Genomic DNA, 12,573 nt, shown 5'->3' with positions numbered 1-12,573 from the left:
TGTACTCCTGGCTCCTGCTATAACCTATAACTGGCACTGCAGTGCTCCCCAGTCTCCCCCACAATTATAAGCTGTGTGAGCTGAGCAGTCAGACAGATATATAATATATATAGATGATGCAGCACACTGGGCTGAGCCTGAGCAGTGCACACAGATATGGTATGTGACTGAGTCACTGTGTGTATCACTTTTTTCAGGCAGAGAACGGATATATTAAATAAACTGCACTGTCTGGTGGTCACTCACTATATAATATTATGTACTCCTGGCTCCTGCTATAACCTATAACTGGCACTGCAGTGCTCCCCAGTCTCCCCCACAATTATAAGCTGTGTGAGCTGAGCAGTCAGACAGATATATAATATATATAGATGATGCAGCACACTGGGCTGAGCCTGAGCAGTGCACACAGATATGGTATGTGACTGAGTCACTGTGTGTATCGCTTTTTTCAGGCAGAGAACGGATATATTAAATAAACTGCACTGTCTGGTGGTCACTCACTAGTAAACTCTCTGCACTCTCTACACTTCTACAGTACTCCTCCTACTCCTAAGCTCCAGTAAATCTCTCTCTCTTATAATCTAAATGGAGAGGACGCCAGCCACGTCCTCTCCCTATCAATCTCAATGCACGTGTGAAAATGGCGGCGACGCGCGGCTCCTTATATAGAATCCGAGTCTCGCGATAGAATCCGTGCCTCGCGAGAATCCGACAGCGTCATGATGACGTTCGGGCGCGCTCGGGTTAACCGAGCAAGGCGGGAAGATCCGAGTCGCTCGGATCCGTGTAAAAAAAGCTGAAGTTCGGGCGGGTTCGGATTCCGAGGAACCGAACCCGCTCATCTCTAATGATTGTGCATTTAAGTTGTCAGCACACATCTGCTTTGGTTCAAATGCACGGCATATCTTCCTTCAGTCAGCCAACAAAACAGCAATGGAAAAGATTAACATACTGTTGGTAAAGCAGTTGCATCAAATTGATTTTCTGCAATATAGCATGATAATCCATACTTACAGCTCTGGATAGTACCAGCACATTTCTTGCTGGACTTGGTAATGCAAAGAACACAGTAAACAGCTTCACTTTTTTTCAAAAATAAATAATTGACTATTAAAAACCTAACAGTCTTAAATAAGGACATCAGTAAGCACCACTGGCATAATGGATAAGGCACTGTTCTCCTAAGCCAGTGGTTGTGGGTTTAAGTCCCGTCTGAGTTGGAAGTCATTACAGCAAGTGTCTCATCACTAGAGTTGATATTTTATCCTTGCTTCAACTGTAAAACAGTCTTGCAGTGTTTAGCTTGTAAAAAATGACCACAGAAGCTTAAATATGACATTAATTAGGATAACATTGTTGTTGTTGTTTTTTAAACCTTTTCTATCACAGTGGACAGCTTATTCAAGTGCCATCTGGCATGCATGTGCCTTTGTTGCTCATCATTCATCACCAAAAATGATTTTCTTTTTCAATTCTTATGACTGTACTGATTGTATTGAATAAAATCCACATCTAGCATAACCAATTAATGCTGCAAAGTGCTCCAGTGGCGCAATTGGTCAGCGCGCGGTACTTATAAGACAGTATCTGTTGAGCAATGCCGAGGTTGTGAGTTCAAGCCTCACTTGGAGCAGCTTTGTCTAATGTTTTTTTTTCCTTTTTTTATGTCATTAGTCATTGATTATAAACTGCTACCTTAATATTTAATATGATATTACAAAGGATGGAAGAAAGAAAGAAAAAACACAAACATGATTGTGCATTTAAGTTGTCAGCACACATCTGCTTTGGTTCAAATGCACTGCATATCTTCCTTCAGTCAGCCAACAAAACAGCAATGGAAAAGATTAACATACTGTTGGTAAAGCAGTTGCATCAAATTGATTTTCTGCCATATAGCATGATAATCCATACTGACAGCTCTGGATAGTACCAGCACATTTCTTGCTGGACTTGGTAATGCAAAGAACACAGTCAACAGCTTCACTTTTTCCTCAAAAATAAATAATTGACTATTAAAAACCTAACAGTCTTAAATAAGAACATCAGTAAGCACCACTGGCATAATGGATAAGTCACTGCCCTCCTAAGACAGGGGGTCCAAGTTCCATATGGGGTGGAAGTCATTACAGCAAGTGTCTCATCACTAGAATTGATATTTTATCCTTGCTTCGACTGTAAAACAGTCTTGCAGTGTTTAGCTTGCAAAAAATGACCACAGAAGCTAAAAAATGACATTTATTATGATAACATTGTTGTTGTTTTTTTTTAAACATTTTCTATCACCGTGGACATCTTATTTAAGTACCATCTGGCATGCATGTTCCTTTGTTGCTCATCATTCATCACCAAAAATGATTTTCTTTTTCAATTCTTATGACTGTACTGATTGCATTGAATAAAATCCACATCTAGCATAACCAATCAATGTTGCAAAGTGCTCCAGTGGCGCAGTTGGTCAGCACGCGGTACTTATAAGACAGTATCTGTTGAGCAATGTCAAGGTTGTGAGTTCAAGCCTCACCTGGAGCATCTTTGTATACTGTTTTTTTTCCTTTTCTTATGTCATTAGTCATTGATTATAAACTTGTAGCCTTAATATTTAATATGATATTACAAAGGATGGAAGAAAGAAAGAAAACACACAAACATGATTGTGCATTTAAGTTGTCAGCACACATCTGCTTTGATTCAAATGCACTGCATATCTTCCTTCAGTCAGCCAACAAAACAGCAATGGAAAAGAATAACATACTGTTGGTAAAGCAGTTGCATCAAATTGATTTTCTGCAATATAGCATGATAATCCATACTGACAGCTCTGGATAGTACCAGCACATTTCTTGCTGGACTTGGTAATGCAAAGAACACAGTAAACAGCTTAAATTTTTTTTCAAAAATAAATAGTTGACTATTAAAACACTATCAGTCTTAAATAAGGACATCAGTAAGCACCACTGGCATAATGAATAAGGCACTGTTCTCCTAAGCCAGTGGTTGTGGGTTTAAGTCCCGTCTGAGTTGGAAGTCATTACAGAAAGTGTCTCATCACTAGAGTTTATATTTTATCCTTGCTTCAACTGTAAAACAGTCCTGCAGTGTTTAGCTTGTAAAAAATGACCACAGAAGCTAAAATATGACATTAATTATGATAACATTGTTGTTGTTGTTTTTTAAACCTTTTCTATCACAGTGGACAGCTTATTCAAGTGCCATCTGGCATGGATGTTCCTTTGTTGCTCATCATTCATCACCAAAAATTATTTTCTTTTTCAATTCTTATGACTGTACTGATTGTATTGAATAAAATCCACATCTAGCATAACCAATTAACGCTGCAAAGTGCTCCAGTGGCGCAATTGGTCAGCGCGCGGTACTTATAATACAGTATCTGTTGAGCAATGCCGAGGTTGTGAGTTCAAGCCTCACCTTGAGCAGCTTTGTATAATGTTTTTTTTTTCCTTTTCTTATGTCATTAGTCATTGATTATAAACTGCTACCTTAATATTTAATATGATATTACAAAGGATGGAAGAAAGAAAGAAAAAACACAAACATGATTGTGCATTTAAGTTGTCAGCACACATCTGCTTTGGTTCAAATGCACTGCATATCTTCCTTCAGTCAGCCAACAAAACAGCAATGGAAAAGATTAACATACTGTTGGTAAAGCAGTTGCATCAAATTGATTTTCTGCAATATAGCATGATAATCCATACTGACAGCTCTGGATAGCACCAGCACATTTCTTGCTGGACTTGGTAATGCAAAGAACACAGTAAACAGCTTCACATTTTTTCAAAAATAAATAATTGACTATTAAAAACCTATCAGTCTTAAATAAGAACATCAGTAAGCACCACTGGCATAATGGATAAGTCACTGCCCTCCTAAGACAGGGGGTCCAAGTTCCATATGGGGTGGAAGTCATTACAGCAAGTGTCTCATCACTAGAATTGATATTTTATCCTTGCTTCAACTGTAAAACAGTCTTGCAGTGTTTAGCTTGCAAAAAATGACCACAGAAGCTATAAAATGACATTTATTATGATAACATTGTTGTTGTTTTTTTTAAACATTTTCTATCACCGTGGACATCTTATTTAAGTACCATCTGGCATGCATGTTCCTTTGTTGCTCATCATTCATCACCAAAAATGATTTTCTTTTTCAATTCTTATGACTGTACTGATTGCATTGAATAAAATCCACATCTAGCATAACCAATCAATGTTGCAAAGTGCTCCAGTGGTGCAGTAGGTCAGCACGCGGTACTTATAAGACAGTATCTGTTGAGCAATGCCAAGGTTGTGAGTTCAAGCCTCACCTGGAGCATCTTTGTACACTGTTTTTTTTCCTTTTCTAATGTCATTAGTCATTGATTATAAACTTGTAGCCTTAATATTTAATATGATTTTACAAAGGATGGAAGAAAGAAAGAAAACACACAAACATGATTGTGCATTTAAGTTGTCAGCACACATCTGCTTTGATTCAAATGCACTGCATATCTTCCTTCAGTCAGCCAACAAAACAGCAATGGAAAAGAATAACATACTGTTGGTAAAGCAGTTGCATCAAATTGATTTTCTGCAATATAGCATGATAATCCATACTGACAGCTCTGGATAGTACCAGCACATTTCTTGCTGGACTTGGTAATGCAAAGAACACAGTAAACAGCTTCACTTTTTTTTAAAAATAAATAATTGACTATTAAAAACCTAACAGTCTTAAATAAGGACATCAGTGAGCACCACTGGAATAATGGATAAGGCACTGTTCTCCTAAGCCAGTGGTTGTGGGTTTAAGTCCCGTCTGAGTTGGAAGTCATTACAGCAAGTGTCTCATCAGTAGAGTTGATATTTTATCCTTGCTTCAACTGTAAAACAGTCTTGCAGTGTTTAGCTTGTAAAAAGTGACCACAGAAGCTAAAATATGACATTAATTATGATAACATTGTTGCTGTTGTTTTTTAAACCTTTTCTATCACCGTGGACAGCTTATTCAAGTGCCATCTGGCATGCATGTTCCTTTGTTGCTCATCATTCATCACCAAAAATGATTTTCTTTTTCAATTCTTATGACTGTACTGATTGTATTGAATAAAATCCACATCTAGCATAACTAATTAATGCTGCAAAGTGCTCCAGTGGCGCAATTGGTCAGCGCGCGGTACTTATAAGACAGTATCTGTTGAGCAATGCCGAGGTTGTGAGTTCAAGCCTCACTTGGAGCAGCTTTGTCTAATGTTTTTTTTTCCTTTTTTTATGTCATTAGTCATTGATTATAAACTGCTACCTTAATATTTAATATGATATTACAAAGGATGGAAGAAAGAAAGAAAAAACACAAACATGATTGTGCATTTAAGTTGTCAGCACACATCTGCTTTGGTTCAAATGCACTGCATATCTTCCTTCAGTCAGCCAACAAAACAGCAATTGAAAAGATTAACATACTGTTGGTAAAGCAGTTGCATCAAATTGATTTTCTGCAATATAGCATGATAATCCATACTGACAGCTCTGGATAGTACCAGCACATTTCTTGCTGGACTTGGTAATGCAAAGAACACAGTTAACAGCTTCACTTTTTCCTCAAAAATAAATAATTGACTATTAAAAACCTAACAGTCTTAAATAAGAACATCAGTAAGCACCACTGGCATAATGGATAAGTCACTGCCCTCCTAAGACAGGGGGTCCAAGTTCCATATGGGGTGGAAGTCATTACAGCAAGTGTCTCATCACTAGAATTGATATTTTATCCTTGCTTCGACTGTAAAACAGTCTTGCAGTGTTTAGCTTGCAAAAAATGACCACAGAAGCTAAAAAATGACATTTATTATGATAACATTGTTGTTGTTTTTTTTTAAACATTTTCTATCACCGTGGACATCTTATTTAAGTACCATCTGGCATGCATGTTCCTTTGTTGCTCATCATTCATCACCAAAAATGATTTTCTTTTTCAATTCTTATGACTGTACTGATTGCATTGAATAAAATCCACATCTAGCATAACCAATCAATGTTGCAAAGTGCTCCAGTGGCGCAGTTGGTCAGCACGCGGTACTTATAAGACAGTATCTGTTGAGCAATGTCAAGGTTGTGAGTTCAAGCCTCACCTGGAGCATCTTTGTATACTGTTTTTTTTCCTTTTCTTATGTCATTAGTCATTGATTATAAACTTGTAGCCTTAATATTTAATATGATATTACAAAGGATGGAAGAAAGAAAGAAAACACACAAACATGATTGTGCATTTAAGTTGTCAGCACACATCTGCTTTGATTCAAATGCACTGCATATCTTCCTTCAGTCAGCCAACAAAACAGCAATGGAAAAGAATAACATACTGTTGGTAAAGCAGTTGCATCAAATTGATTTTCTGCAATATAGCATGATAATCCATACTGACAGCTCTGGATAGTACCAGCACATTTCTTGCTGGACTTGGTAATGCAAAGAACACAGTAAACAGCTTAAATTTTTTTTCAAAAATAAATAGTTGACTATTAAAACCCTATCAGTCTTAAATAAGGACATCAGTAAGCACCACTGGCATAATGGATAAGGCACTGTTCTCCTAAGCCAGTGGTTGTGGGTTTAAGTCCCGTCTGAGTTGGAAGTCATTACAGAAAGTGTCTCATCACTAGAGTTTATATTTTATCCTTGCTTCAACTGTAAAACAGTCCTGCAGTGTTTAGCTTGTAAAAAATGACCACAGAAGCTAAAATATGACATTAATTATGATAACATTGTTGTTGTTGTTTTTTAAACCTTTTCTATCACAGTGGACAGCTTATTCAAGTGCCATCTGGCATGGATGTTCCTTTGTTGCTCATCATTCATCACCAAAAATTATTTTCTTTTTCAATTCTTATGACTGTACTGATTGTATTGAATAAAATCCACATCTAGCATAACCAATTAACGCTGCAAAGTGCTCCAGTGGCGCAATTGGTCAGCGCGCGGTACTTATAATACAGTATCTGTTGAGCAATGCCGAGGTTGTGAGTTCAAGCCTCACCTTGAGCAGCTTTGTATAATGTTTTTTTTTTCCTTTTTTTATGTCATTAGTCATTGATTATAAACTGCTACCTTAATATTTAATATGCTATTACAAAGGATGGAAGAAAGAAAGAAAACACACATACATGATTGTGCATTTAAGTTGTCAGCACACATCTGCTTTGGTTCAAATGCACTGCATATCTTCCTTCAGTCAGCCAACAAAACAGCAATGGAAAAGATTAACATACTGCTGGTAAAGCAGTTGCATCAAATTGATTTTCTGCAATATAGCATGATAATCCATACTGACAGCTCTGGATAGTACCAGCACATTTCTTGCTGGACTTGGTAATGCAAAGAACACAGTAAACAGCTTCACTTTTTTTCAAAAATAAATAATTGACTATTAAAAACCTATCAGTCTTAAATAAGGACATCAGTAAGCACCACTGGCATAATGGATAAGGCACTGTTCTCCTAAGCCAGTGGTTGTGGGTTTAAGTCCCGTCTGAGTTGGAAGTCATTACAGCAAGTGTCTCATCACTAGAGTTGATATTTTATCCTTGCTTCAACTGTAAAACAGTCTTGCAGTGTTTAGCTTGTAAAAAATGACCACAGAAGCTAAAATATGACATTTATTATGATAACATTGTTGTTGTTGTTGTTTTTTAAACCTTTTCTATCACCGTGGACAGCTTATTCAAGTGCCATCTGGCATGCATGTCCCTTTGTTGCTCATCATTCATCACCATAAATGATTTTCTTTTTCAATTCTTATGAATGTACTGATTGTATTGAATAAAATCCACATCTAGCATAACCAATTAATGCTGCAAAGTGCTCCAGTGGCGCAATTGGTCAGCGCGCGAAACTTATAAGACAGTATCTGTTGAGCAATGCCAAGGTTGTGAGGTCAAGCCTCACCTGGAGCATCTTTGTATAATGTTTTTTTTTCCTTTTCTTATGTCATTAGTCATTGATTATAAACTGCTACCTTAATATTTAATATGATATTACAAAGGATGGAAGAAAGAAAGAAAAAACACAAACATGATTGTGCATTTAAGTTGTCAGCACACATCTGCTTTGGTTCAAATGCACTGCATATCTTCCTTCAGTCAGCCAACAAAACAGCAATGGAAAAGATTAACATACTGTTGGTAAAGCAGTTGCATCAAATTGATTTTCTCCAATATAGCATGATAATCCATACTGACAGCTCTGGATAGCACCAGCACATTTCTTGCTGGACTTGGTAATGCAAAGAACACAGTAAACAGCTTCACATTTTTTCAAAAATAAATAATTGACTATTAAAAACCTATCAGTCTTAAATAAGAACATCAGTAAGCACCACTGGCATAATGGATAAGTCACTGCCCTCCTAAGACAGGGGGTCCAAGTTCCATATGGGGTGGAAGTCATTACAGCAAGTGTCTCATCACTAGAATTGATATTTTATCCTTGCTTCAACTGTAAAACAGTTTTGCAGTGTTTAGCTTGCAAAAAATGACCACAGAAGCTAAAAAATGACATTTATTATGATAACATTGTTGTTGTTTTTTTTAAACATTTTCTATCACCGTGGACATCTTATTTAAGTACCATCTGGCATGCATGTTCCTTTGTTGCTCATCATTCATCACCAAAAATGATTTTCTTTTTCAATTCTTATGACTGTACTGATTGCATTGAATAAAATCCACATCTAGCATAACCAATCAATGTTGCAAAGTGCTCCAGTGGTGCAGTAGGTCAGCACGCGGTACTTATAAGACAGTATCTGTTGAGCAATGCCAAGGTTGTGAGTTCAAGCCTCACCTGGAGCATCTTTGTACACTGTTTTTTTTCCTTTTCTAATGTCATTAGTCATTGATTATAAACTTGTAGCCTTAATATTTAATATGATATTACAAAGGATGGAAGAAAGAAAGAAAACACACAAACATGATTGTGCATTTAAGTTGTCAGCACACATCTGCTTTGATTCAAATGCACTGCATATCTTCCTTCAGTCAGCCAACAAAACAGCAATGGAAAAGAATAACATACTGTTGGTAAAGCAGTTGCATCAAATTGATTTTCTGCAATATAGCATGATAATCCATACTGACAGCTCTGGATAGTACCAGCACATTTCTTGCTGGACTTGGTAATGCAAAGAACACAGTAAACAGCTTAAATTTTTTTTCAAAAATAAATAATTGACTATTAAAACCCTATCAGTCTTAAATAAGGACATCAGTAAGCACCACTGGCATAATGAATAAGGCACTGTTCTCCTAAGCCAGTGGTTGTGGGTTTAAGTCCCGTCTGAGTTGGAAGTCATTACAGCAAGTGTCTCATCAGTGGAGTTGATATTTTATCCTTGCTTCAACTGTAAAACAGTCTTGCAGTGTTTAGCTTGTAAAAAATGACCACAGAAGCTAAAATATGACATTTATTATGATAACATTGTTGTTGTTGTTTTTTAAACCTTTTCTATCACCGTGGACAGCTTATTCAAGTGCCATCTGGCATGCATGTTCCTTTGTTGCTCATCATTCATCACCAAAAATGATTTTCTTTTTCAATTCTTATGAATGTACTGATTGTATTGAATAAAATCCACATCTAGCATAACCAATTAATGCTGCAAAGTGCTCCAGTGGAGCAATTGGTCAGCGCGCGAAACTTATAATACAGTATCTGTTGAGCAATGCCAAGCTTGTGAGGTCAAGCCTCACCTGGAGCATCTTTGTATACTATTTTTTTTTCCTTTTCTTATGTCATTAGTCATTGATTATAAACTGCTACCTTAATATTTAATATGATATTACAAAGGATGGAAGAAAGAAAGAAAAAACACAAACATGATTGTGCATTTAAGTTGTCAGCACACATCTGCTTTGGTTCAAATGCACTGCATATCTTCCTTCAGTCAGCCAACAAAACAGCAATGGAAAAGATTAACATACTGTTGGTAAAGCAGTTGCATCAAATTGATTTTCTGCAATATAGCATGATAATCCATACTGACAGCTCTGGATAGTACCAGCACATTTCTTGCTGGACTTGGTAATGCAAAGAACACAGTAAACAGCTTCACTTTTTTCAAAAATAAATAATTGACTATTAAAAACCTATCAGTCTTAAATAAGGACATCAGTAAGCACCACTGGCATAATGGATAAGGCACTGTACTCCTAAGCCAGTGGTTGTGGGTTTAAGTCCCGTCTAAGTTGGAAGTCATTACAGCAAGTGTCTCATCACTAGAGTTGATATTTTATCCTTGCTTCAACTGTAAAACAGTCTTGCAGTGTTTAGCTTGTAAAAAATGACCACAGAAGCTAAAATATGACATTAATTATGATAACATTGTTGTTGTTGTTGTTTTTTAAACCTTTTCTATCACTGTGGACAGCTTATTCAAGTGCCATCTGGCATGCATGTTCCTTTGTTGCTCATCATTCATCACCAAAAATGATTTTCTTTTTCAATTCTTATGAATGTACTGATTGTATTGAATAAAATCCACATCTAGCATAACCAATTAATGCTGCAAAGTGCTCCAGTGGCGCAATTGGTCAGCGCGTGGTACTTATAAGACAGTATTTGTTGAGCAATGCCGAGGTTGTGAGTTCAAGCCTCACCTGGAGCATCTTTGTATTCTGTTTTTTTTCCTTTTCTTATGTCATTAGTCATTGATTATAAACTGCTACCTTAATATTTAATATGATATTACAAAGGATGGAAGAAAGAAAGAAAAAACACAAACATGATTGTGCATTTAAGTTGTCAGCACACATCTGCTTTGGTTCAAATGCACTGCATATCTTCCTTCAGTCAGCCAACAAAACAGCAATGGAAAAGATTAACATACTGTTGGTAAAGCAGTTGCATCAAATTGATTTTCTGCAATATAGCATGATAATCCATACTGACAGCTCTGGATAGTACCAGCACATTTCTTGCTGGACTTGGTAATGCAAAGAACACAGTAAACAGCTTCACTTTTTTTTAAAAATAAATAATTGACTATTAAAAACCTAACAGTCTTAAATAAGGACATCAGTGAGCACCACTGGAATAATGGATAAGGCACTGTTCTCCTAAGCCAGTGGTTGTGGGTTTAAGTCCCGTCTGAGTTGGAAGTCATTACAGCAAGTGTCTCATCAGTAGAGTTGATATTTTATCCTTGCTTCAACTGTAAAACAGTCTTGCAGTGTTTAGCTTGTAAAAAGTGACCACAGAAGCTAAAATATGACATTAATTATGATAACATTGTTGCTGTTGTTTTTTAAACCTTTTCTATCACCGTGGACAGCTTATTCAAGTGCCATCTGGCATGCATGTTCCTTTGTTGCTCATCATTCATCACCAAAAATGATTTTCTTTTTCAATTCTTATGACTGTACTGATTGTATTGAATAAAATCCACATCTAGCATAACTAATTAATGCTGCAAAGTGCTCCAGTGGCGCAATTGGTCAGCGCGCGGTACTTATAAGACAGTATCTGTTGAGCAATGCCGATGTTGTGAGTTCAAGCCTCACTTGGAACAGCTTTGTATAATGTTTTTTTTTTCCTTTTTTTATGTCATTAGTCATTGATTATAAACTGCTACCTTAATATTTAATATGATATTACAAAGGATGGAAGAAAGAAAAAACACAAACATGATTGTGCATTTAAGTTGTCAGCACACATCTGCTTTGGTTCAAATGCACTGCATATCTTCCTTCAGTCAGCCAACAAAACAGCAATGGAAAAGATTAACATACTGTTGGTAAAGCAGTTGCATCAAATTGATTTTCTGCAATATAGCATGATAATCCATACTGACAGCTCTGGATAGTACCAGCACATTTCTTGCTGGACTTGGTAATGCAAAGAACACAGTAAACAGCTTCACTTTTTTTCAAAAATAAGTAATTGACTATTAAAAACCTATCAGTCTTAAATAATGACATCAGTAAGCACCACTGGCATAATGGATAAGGCACTGTTCTCCTAAGCCAGTGGTTGTGGGTTTAAGTCCCGTCTGAGTTGGAAGTCATTACAGCAAGTGTCTCATCACTAGAGTTGATATTTTATCTTTGCTTTAACTGTAAAACAGTCTTGCAGTGTTTAGCTTGTAAAAAATGACCACATAAGCTAAAATATGACATTTATTATGATAACATTGTTGTTGTTGTTGTTGTTTTTTAAACCTTTTCTATCACCGTGGACAGCTTATTCAAGTGCCATCTGGCATGCATGTTCCTTTGTTGCTCATCATTCATCACTGAAAATGATTTTCTTTTTCAATTCTTATGAATGTACTGATTGTATTGAATAAAATCCACATCTAGCATAACCAATTAATGCAGCAAAATGCTCCAGTGGCACAATTGGTAAGCGCACGAAACTTATAAGACAGTATCTGTTGAGCAATGCCGAGGTTGTGAGTTCAAGCCTCACTTGGAGCATCTTTGTGTACTGTTTTTTTTTTCCTTTTCTTATGTCATTAGTCATTGATTATAAACTGCTACCTTAATATTTAATATGATATTACAAAGGATGGAAGAAA

General features: G+C 36.5%; 5 non-coding genes across 5 annotated transcripts; all 5 read left to right on the top strand.

The window, feature by feature from the left end:
* The first annotated feature begins 1,543 nt into the window (after positions 1–1,543).
* Positions 1,544–1,636, top strand: TRNAI-UAU (transfer RNA isoleucine (anticodon UAU)). The gene is given in 2 exon segments: positions 1,544–1,581; positions 1,601–1,636. It is a non-coding gene; the product is annotated as a tRNA-Ile (tRNA).
* Positions 1,637–3,347: 1,711 nt separating this feature from the next.
* TRNAI-UAU (transfer RNA isoleucine (anticodon UAU)) lies at positions 3,348–3,440 on the top strand. Its single transcript is given in 2 exon segments — positions 3,348–3,385; positions 3,405–3,440. It is a non-coding gene; the product is annotated as a tRNA-Ile (tRNA).
* Positions 3,441–5,149: 1,709 nt separating this feature from the next.
* Positions 5,150–5,242, top strand: TRNAI-UAU (transfer RNA isoleucine (anticodon UAU)). Its single transcript is given in 2 exon segments — positions 5,150–5,187; positions 5,207–5,242. It is a non-coding gene; the product is annotated as a tRNA-Ile (tRNA).
* A 1,711-nt stretch (positions 5,243–6,953) lies between these two features.
* On the top strand, positions 6,954–7,046 carry TRNAI-UAU (transfer RNA isoleucine (anticodon UAU)). The gene is given in 2 exon segments: positions 6,954–6,991; positions 7,011–7,046. It is a non-coding gene; the product is annotated as a tRNA-Ile (tRNA).
* A 3,523-nt stretch (positions 7,047–10,569) lies between these two features.
* TRNAI-UAU (transfer RNA isoleucine (anticodon UAU)) lies at positions 10,570–10,662 on the top strand. The gene is given in 2 exon segments: positions 10,570–10,607; positions 10,627–10,662. It is a non-coding gene; the product is annotated as a tRNA-Ile (tRNA).
* The last annotated feature ends 1,911 nt before the right edge of the window (positions 10,663–12,573 follow it).

Source organism: Pseudophryne corroboree, unplaced genomic scaffold (assembly GCF_028390025.1).
Source record: "Pseudophryne corroboree isolate aPseCor3 unplaced genomic scaffold, aPseCor3.hap2 scaffold_1303, whole genome shotgun sequence".
Lineage (NCBI taxonomy): Eukaryota > Metazoa > Chordata > Amphibia > Anura > Myobatrachidae > Pseudophryne > Pseudophryne corroboree.
The sequence above is the reverse complement of the archived record's forward strand: the minus strand, read 5'-3'. Positions and strand labels throughout refer to the sequence as shown.